General features: G+C 39.9%; 1 protein-coding gene across 1 annotated transcript in view; it reads right to left on the reverse strand.

Moving 5' to 3' along the window:
- Positions 1-7,311, reverse strand: part of Ezh2 (enhancer of zeste 2 polycomb repressive complex 2 subunit) — a 76,877-nt gene extending 69,566 nt beyond the window's left edge. Inside the window, exon 1 of the mRNA XM_005404737.1 lies at positions 7,111-7,311. The gene's annotated coding sequence lies outside the window, so the exon portion shown is untranslated. The remainder of the gene's footprint in view (positions 1-7,110) is intronic.
- Between the last annotated feature and the right edge of the window lie 6 nt (positions 7,312-7,317).

Consider the following 7,317-nt stretch of genomic DNA (forward strand, 5'->3'; position numbering starts at 1 on the left):
TTTAAAGAAAAAAAAGGGAGGAGCTGGGGATGTAGTTCAGTGCAAAGGCCTTCCTGGGTTCAATCCCTATGGAGAGGGGCTGGGGATTTAGCTCAGCGGCACAGCACGAGGCCGTGAGTTCGTGCTGCCCAGCAAGCACGAGGTCGTGAGTTCAATTCCTGGTATTAGAAAAAAACAAAAAAACAAACAATCCCTATGGAGGAGGGACACCAAAGGAGACTAGGTGAGAAATTAGAACTTTAAAACCAAAATCAAAGTACCAAAATTCAAGTCTTTATACCATTAACTAGTTCTTATTACATAATCTGTCTGTCTCTTGCTGATAAGGTTATCTACACAGAGTAATGAGCATAAAGCATTTGTGTCAAGCACATAGAGCACCTAAAGAAATATCAGCTATTTTTAATGAACTAGAGTTTTCTGGATTGACTTTTTAAAAAAATTCTGTTGCCAGGTGCAGTGGCACATGCCTGAAATCCCAGCACTTGGGAGACTGAGGCAGGATTGTCACGAGTGGCCGGGGATATGGCTCAGCAGCACAAGCGCCTGCCTGGCAAGGGCAAGGTCCTGGTTCGACTCCTGGTACCAAAAAAATAGAACTGTCATGAGTTAAAGGCCAGCCTGAGCTACACAGTGAGTTCAAGGCCAGCCTGAGCTACAGTGACACCCTGTCTCAAATAACAAGAAACAAAAAAATTGTGCTAGAATCAAATAACTTGGTCTCGTTTTGGAAGGTATATGCAAAAAAGAATACTCATATATGAACACATTGAGAAATGTTTGGGAAGAATATATACCAAACTACTAATGGGATTACAGGGATTAAGAAAAGCTTCACTTTACAAACGTCTAAGCTGTTTTGTTTGCTTTGCTTTGTTTTTGTTTTTTGTTTTTTGGTTGTCTTTTGGTACAGGGAATTGAACTCAGAACCTTGCACTTAACAGGCAGGCACTGTGCCACTGAGCTACCTCCCCAACACCTGTTTCAGGATTTTAAATTAAATACACATTACTTTTTAATCTATAGATATTTCTAAATAGAAATGGTAGGAAATTTTTTTTTGGTACCAGGAATCTAACTCAGGACCTTGCACTTGCCAGGCAGGTGCTTGTGCCGCTGAGCTATATCCCCGGCCCTCTAAATAAAATGGATAAAACATACATAGTACCTTTTTCTTTATAGTCCCTAACCCTATATTTAAACATTCAGAAGTATTTGTTTCCATTAATGGGAAAACTACACTGACTTTTTTTTTTTTTTTGTCTTTTTGAAACAGGGTCTCGCTATGCAGTTCAGGCTGGCCTTGAGCTCACTGTGTAGCCCAGGCTAGCCTTGAACTCCAAACAATCCTCCTGCCTCAGACTCCTGAGTGCTAGGATTACAGGAGTAGGCCCCCACCTCCAGCTTCCCTTAACAATTTTAATTTGCCACCACACCCAGCTACACTGACTCTTAAAAGTAACAGTGATACCCTAACTAGTTAGTAGTAACTAAAAATCATCTCTCAAACATTGCGCCAGAACTAGTTCTAAGAGTTTCACATACATTAATTCCCTTAACCCTTAGAATCACCTTATCAGACATGATCATTAGCAGCATCAATTTACAAACAGAGAAACACACACACCAAGAGGATAATACCCCAGGCACAAACTGGCAAGTCAGGAGTTGAAACCCAAGCAACTGCTTCATTGTACACTCACATAAATGTCAGAGCTATGGCTAAAACATGAATCTTCAAACTGAGAACAAATCCTCAAAGACATCTTTTAGTCTATAAACTACAACTATGTACTCTGAAATGTAACTGATTTAAATAAACACTTTTTGAAGCTGATACATCGTTAATCAACCAGTAGCTAGCAAGTGACATGGACTGAATAATACAGTGTCAAACAGAACTAAATTCAGATCCTGACTTCAAATTCCCAGATGAATTCTGAACAAGTTCTTCCACTGTACAGTAGTAGCAATGCCCACCAGGGCTTTGCCCTGAGTTACAGCCTCAGTCCTTTTTAAATTGTTTGTTTGTTTGTTTGTTTGTTTTGAGACAGGGTGTCACTAGGTCACCAGGGCTGTGCCTACATATGTGGTCCTCCTGCCTCAGCCTCCCAGAGTGCTAGAATTGTAGTTGTGCACCACCACCCCAACTCTGGACAAGTTCTTAACCCTTATAGACCAGTTTCCTTCATTTTCCCTATCAGTAAAGGTTTGCACAGTGTGCTGTTTTGTATTCTGCAAAAATATACATAGCATTTACCATTTTAGTCATTTTTCCCATTTTAACCATTTCTAAATGTCTACTCCAGTGGCATTAAGCACAGCTGTCCCCCCCCATGCATAATAAAGACTAAATTGCAGAACCCTCCCTCTGATACCAAAATCTGCAAGTGCTCAAAGCCCACATATCTGCAAGAAAACTAAACACATCCTCCCATATACTATTTTTTTAAGATGGGGGTCTCACCATGTTGTCCAAGGTCATGTCAAACTCATGGACTCAAACAACTCTCATGTTTCAGCCTCCCATGTAGCTCAGACTGCAGGTACACAACACCATTCCACAATTGTTCAGCTGTCCCATTCACTTTAAGTCATCCGGGGTTACTTAGAATGCTAATACCAGGCAAACATTATGCAAACAGTTGTTACACTGCACTGGTTAGGGAATATGGCAAGAAAAAATGAATAGTATACATGCACAGTACAAACACAATGTATTTTTTGGCAGTATTTTCAACCAGCAGTTGGTCCAATGTGCAGATATAGAAACTACCTATCTAAGGACTGGCTGTATATTCAAAATTTTGTTCAGCCATCACTACCACCCATCTCCAGGGTTATCTCATCACTCTGAAGAGAAACTGCACTCATTAAACAATAACTCCCACTCACTACTCCTCCATTCCTGGTAACCTCCACTTTCTGTCTCTAAGTTTCCCATGCTAGCCACCTCACACAAATGGAATCATTCTATTTTTGTATGCTTTTTGTACAAAAGGTTTTACACAGCTTCTTTCATTCAGCACAATATCCTTAATGTTGTACAGCATATATCAGAATTTTGTTCTTTTTACGTAAGAATATTTAGCCAGGCGTGGGGGCGCATACCTGTAATCCCAGCACTCGGGAGGCTGAGGCAGGAAGATCATTGCGAGTTTGAGACCAGCCTGGGCTACAAAGTGAGCTCAAGGCCAGCCTGAACTGCATAGTGAGACTGTCTCAAAAAGACAAAATAAAAATTTTGCTGTATGCTAACGCCATAGTTTGTTCATTCATCCACTGATATAGTCAGGTCAGTTTTTAAATTAAAAGTGAAGCACCTGATATGAATTTATCACAGTTTTTAAAAAAAGCATCTGGCAAATTGTAGGCACTTTAGTATTACAATCATGTTGCTTAACAATGAAGATACATTCTGAGAAATGTGTTGTTGGGTAATTCTGTCATAATATAAACTACAATGGCTACAGTGTCACTGGTATATCATCTATGAATCCACCCTTCTTTACATGGCCTGTCACTGACCAAAGCCTTCTTACAGAATGCATGACTGTAATTCCTTTCTCATTTCATTTTTGTCACATTCTTGTACCACGAAGTAACGCTGCAGCAAGATATGGACCTGTACAGCCCTTTGAAAAATTTATCAGGATAACATCTGAGATACTACTAGATTTGCTAATCTTTATACAATTTAAAAAGAAATCTATAATTACATTATCACTACTTCTTTCAGGTTAGCTTTAAAACCTAATTCAAATTATTCCAATAAACTTATTCATTCCAACAAGACACCTTTCAATTAAAATATGCTACCTCTCTTGTTCTTTCCTGGTATTTTACACAAGGATCATCAGTTTCAACATCCAATCAGACCAGGCATGGTGGTGCACACCTGTAATCCCAGCACTCAGGAGGCTGAGGCAGGAGGATCCTTGCAAGTTTGAGACTAGCCTGGGCTACAAAGTGAGCTCAAGGCCAACCTGAACTGCATAATGAGACCCTGTCTCAAAAGGACTCCCCCCGCAAAAAATCAAATCAAACAAATACTAAATGTTAGACATCCAAGTGATTTACTAAGCTTTTCTAGTTCCCTGAAGTGAAAAACATGAAAATACCAGTGGTTACACTTAAAGAATATCCAATTTTCAAAGCCGGGAATAGCAGCACATGCCTGTAATCCCAGTACTTGAAAGCCTGAGGCAGGAGGACAGCAAGTTGGAGGTCAGCCTGCGCAACATAGTAAGTTGAAAGCCAGACTAGGCTACAAAACAAGACTCTGTGTCAAAAAATTAACTTACAATTTCCAGTCAGGCACAGTGACACACATTCCTTTAATCCTAGCCACTTGGAAAACCAAGGCAAAAGGATCCCAATCTGAGGCCAGCCTGGGCAATTTAGCAACTTAGTGAGACCCTTTCTCAAAATTTAAAATAGGCTGGAGATGGAGCTCAGTGGTAGAGGCTTCCTTAGCATGTCCAAGGCCCAGGATTCAAACCCCTGCACCACGGGGGGTAGGAACTCAGTTTTCAATTCCATAGATTATAACAGGGGAAAACATCAAAATTTATCTACCTTGACAATTATTTTTCTTTGTAATTCTGCCTCACAAAAACAGTGAAGGGCCAGGGATATAGCTCAGTGGCATAAGTGCCTGCCTGGCAAGCACAAAGTCCTGAGTTCGATTCCCAGTACCAAAAAAAAAAAAAAAAAAAAAAACGGTGAAAAAGACCTTCTAAAGTTCTTCCTGACATAAATATTAATATGCCCTATTTATTTTCCAAGTTCCTTTGCCAAATGTTTTCACATCTTTCCTATTTCCTTAATTCATTCCATTATTTTAAAGTCCCTATTCTCTGCCAGGTGTGGTAGCGTGGTGGAACACACCCATGATTGCAGCACTATGGGAGGATGAGGCAGGAGGATCACAACTTTGACTCACCTAAGCAATTTAGTGACTTTTCAAGACCCTGCCCCCAAAAAATAGAAAGACCAAGTAACAGAGAGAGCAAAAGAGGGAGGCAGGGAGGGAGGGCAAGGGAGAGAGGGAGGGAGGGAGAAAGAGAGATTGAATTTGTAAAATCCCTACTCCAGCCACTGCCAACCTAGGTGCTAGGTATACAAAGAAAAAATAAGACAGCCTCTGCCTTAGGCGCTTAGAGGAGTGTAGCAGTCAGAGAGAGGGAAGCGTGAACAAGTGATTATAATACAATTCGAAACCTACTATAATGAAAGTGTGCACAAAGCCCTGTGGGAACACAGAGTGCCTGGGAGCTCAGGAAGGCCTCTAGCAGTAAAGCACATCGTCTAATGAAGCTTTTTCTGGATTTAACGAATTGTCCTCTCCACCTAGGCGCCTCTCTGAAAGGTTTCACGAGCCCACATAATTCTTTCACAATTTACAGAAAAATTTTTCATCATCTATACTGACATAAAGACCAAAACTAATTCAAGGACAGTTTCTAACTGATCCTGTAATTCATTTTTATCATCATAAATATTTACCCTTGTTGGTTTGTTTTCTTTTAAGCAGCAACTTTCTTAATCATTGTTTATTTAGAGGCTGAAATTGAAACAAATCTGCACTTCTTGAGCCTGTCACCTCAAAGCATGGGAGGCTTGACAGTAGTCTAGAGAAACCTGCCTAGTTTTTAAGCGGCCAACACAAAAATATTACCTGTGTGTACCATACCAGACAAAGCCAGCATGAAAAAGAACTTTTCTGTCTAACTACACTAAATCAACAAGTGTTTTTCTTTTCCATCACTACTAAACCAAGTATATTTTCGATTCTATCAAAAAACAAAATTTTCAATCAGAAAGGCTTTTTCAAAAACAATCTTGTGACAAGAACAAAGATATAGAGAATACACATGAAGGGCAAAATTAGAATTTTTAAATCCTAAAGTACCCAAGTTTCTGCCGAAAATCTGCACAATTAAATACATTTTTTATAATACATCATTTTTTAAATACATCATTTTTTTTAAATACATCATTAGTAAACTAACACAAACGTAAACCTGATTTTATAATCTCAACACTTACGGCAGTACCTCAACGGCAATATCTCAAAAGCTGTACCTCAACGCTGCACAGCACACATACACAGATTTTTATAATGCATTTCTTTGTCTCCGTGTAAGTTAGCAGATGAATCTTAGGTCTTCATCAGACAGAACAATGCAAACAGAAAAACATCTATATTTTTTAACTTTCTTGGAATATATTCATTTCCCACAAAAATGACAATTTAGGATGCAATTTTCCTAAGTGTTTCTGGAACTTTAAATATCACATTCCCCAGCACACCCTGAAAACACAGGAGAATTCTTTATTTCTTACTAGTAGAATCCTATCCCTAACTTTACATACCAGGAGCAGAAAACTTAAAAATATAGCTTACTTTCATTTTCTTGCAAATAAAATTATGAATAAACTAGTTGGAATTACACATTTGCTCTCCATTTTATCCCTAAATATGAATTAGTTCCTAATGTTCAATGAGGAAGAAAAAAACCTCAATAAATAAAAAACCCAGAAACCCTAGAAGTATAAACTATTCAGTTGTGCCAACGTTAGTGTTTTTAAGAATTTATTTTTCAAACGTTCCGTGTGATATTAGACCACCATAAAACTAAACTGGCAACGACTTTCTTCAAACCCAGAAAGTCTTGTACTTTCAATACCAAGGATTTTTATTTCCAAATGAATTTACATTTCGTAGATCTTACGTGATAAACTACTTTTAACTGTAGGCAGCATACATTCAATTTCTTAGGCAACAAACATTTCCACATCCAGCCTTTTCTGACTCACCAAAGCTATTGTTCACAGAAAACGAGACCAATTAATAAGAAACTGCCAACCGTACAGTCCAAACACACGTTTGTCACAGGCACCTTATTACCCTCACTTATTTCCACCACCTCAGCTTCATTTAAGCCCCCGGGATTTGGGGAATAAGCACGGACTAAACGGCAGTTAATTTCGTTAGCACCTGTCGCCATTCTCAGAGGCATCTCACAAGTTGGCCAAAACGGCTCCTTTTTTTTTTTTTTTTAAGATTACGATTCTTTAGAAAGCAGGACTTCAAAGGACATTTACCAAGTTTTCCAAAAGACAGTGCTCCTCGATCCTCCCCATTTTCAAAAAGTAAGCCGGCGCGCGGCGCGGACACTCGGGGGGTGGGGGTGGCGGGAGCACACAATGCAGCGGGGTCCACGGCGACCTCCGCGCCAGCGAAACGGAGCTGGCGGCGGCGGCCCGAACCTGCCCCAACTCAGCCCGGAGCCGGCGGGCGGGGACGGCGGC

Source organism: Chinchilla lanigera, unplaced genomic scaffold (assembly GCF_000276665.1).
Source record: "Chinchilla lanigera isolate Chin_1 unplaced genomic scaffold, ChiLan1.0 scaffold00090, whole genome shotgun sequence".
Lineage (NCBI taxonomy): Eukaryota > Metazoa > Chordata > Mammalia > Rodentia > Chinchillidae > Chinchilla > Chinchilla lanigera.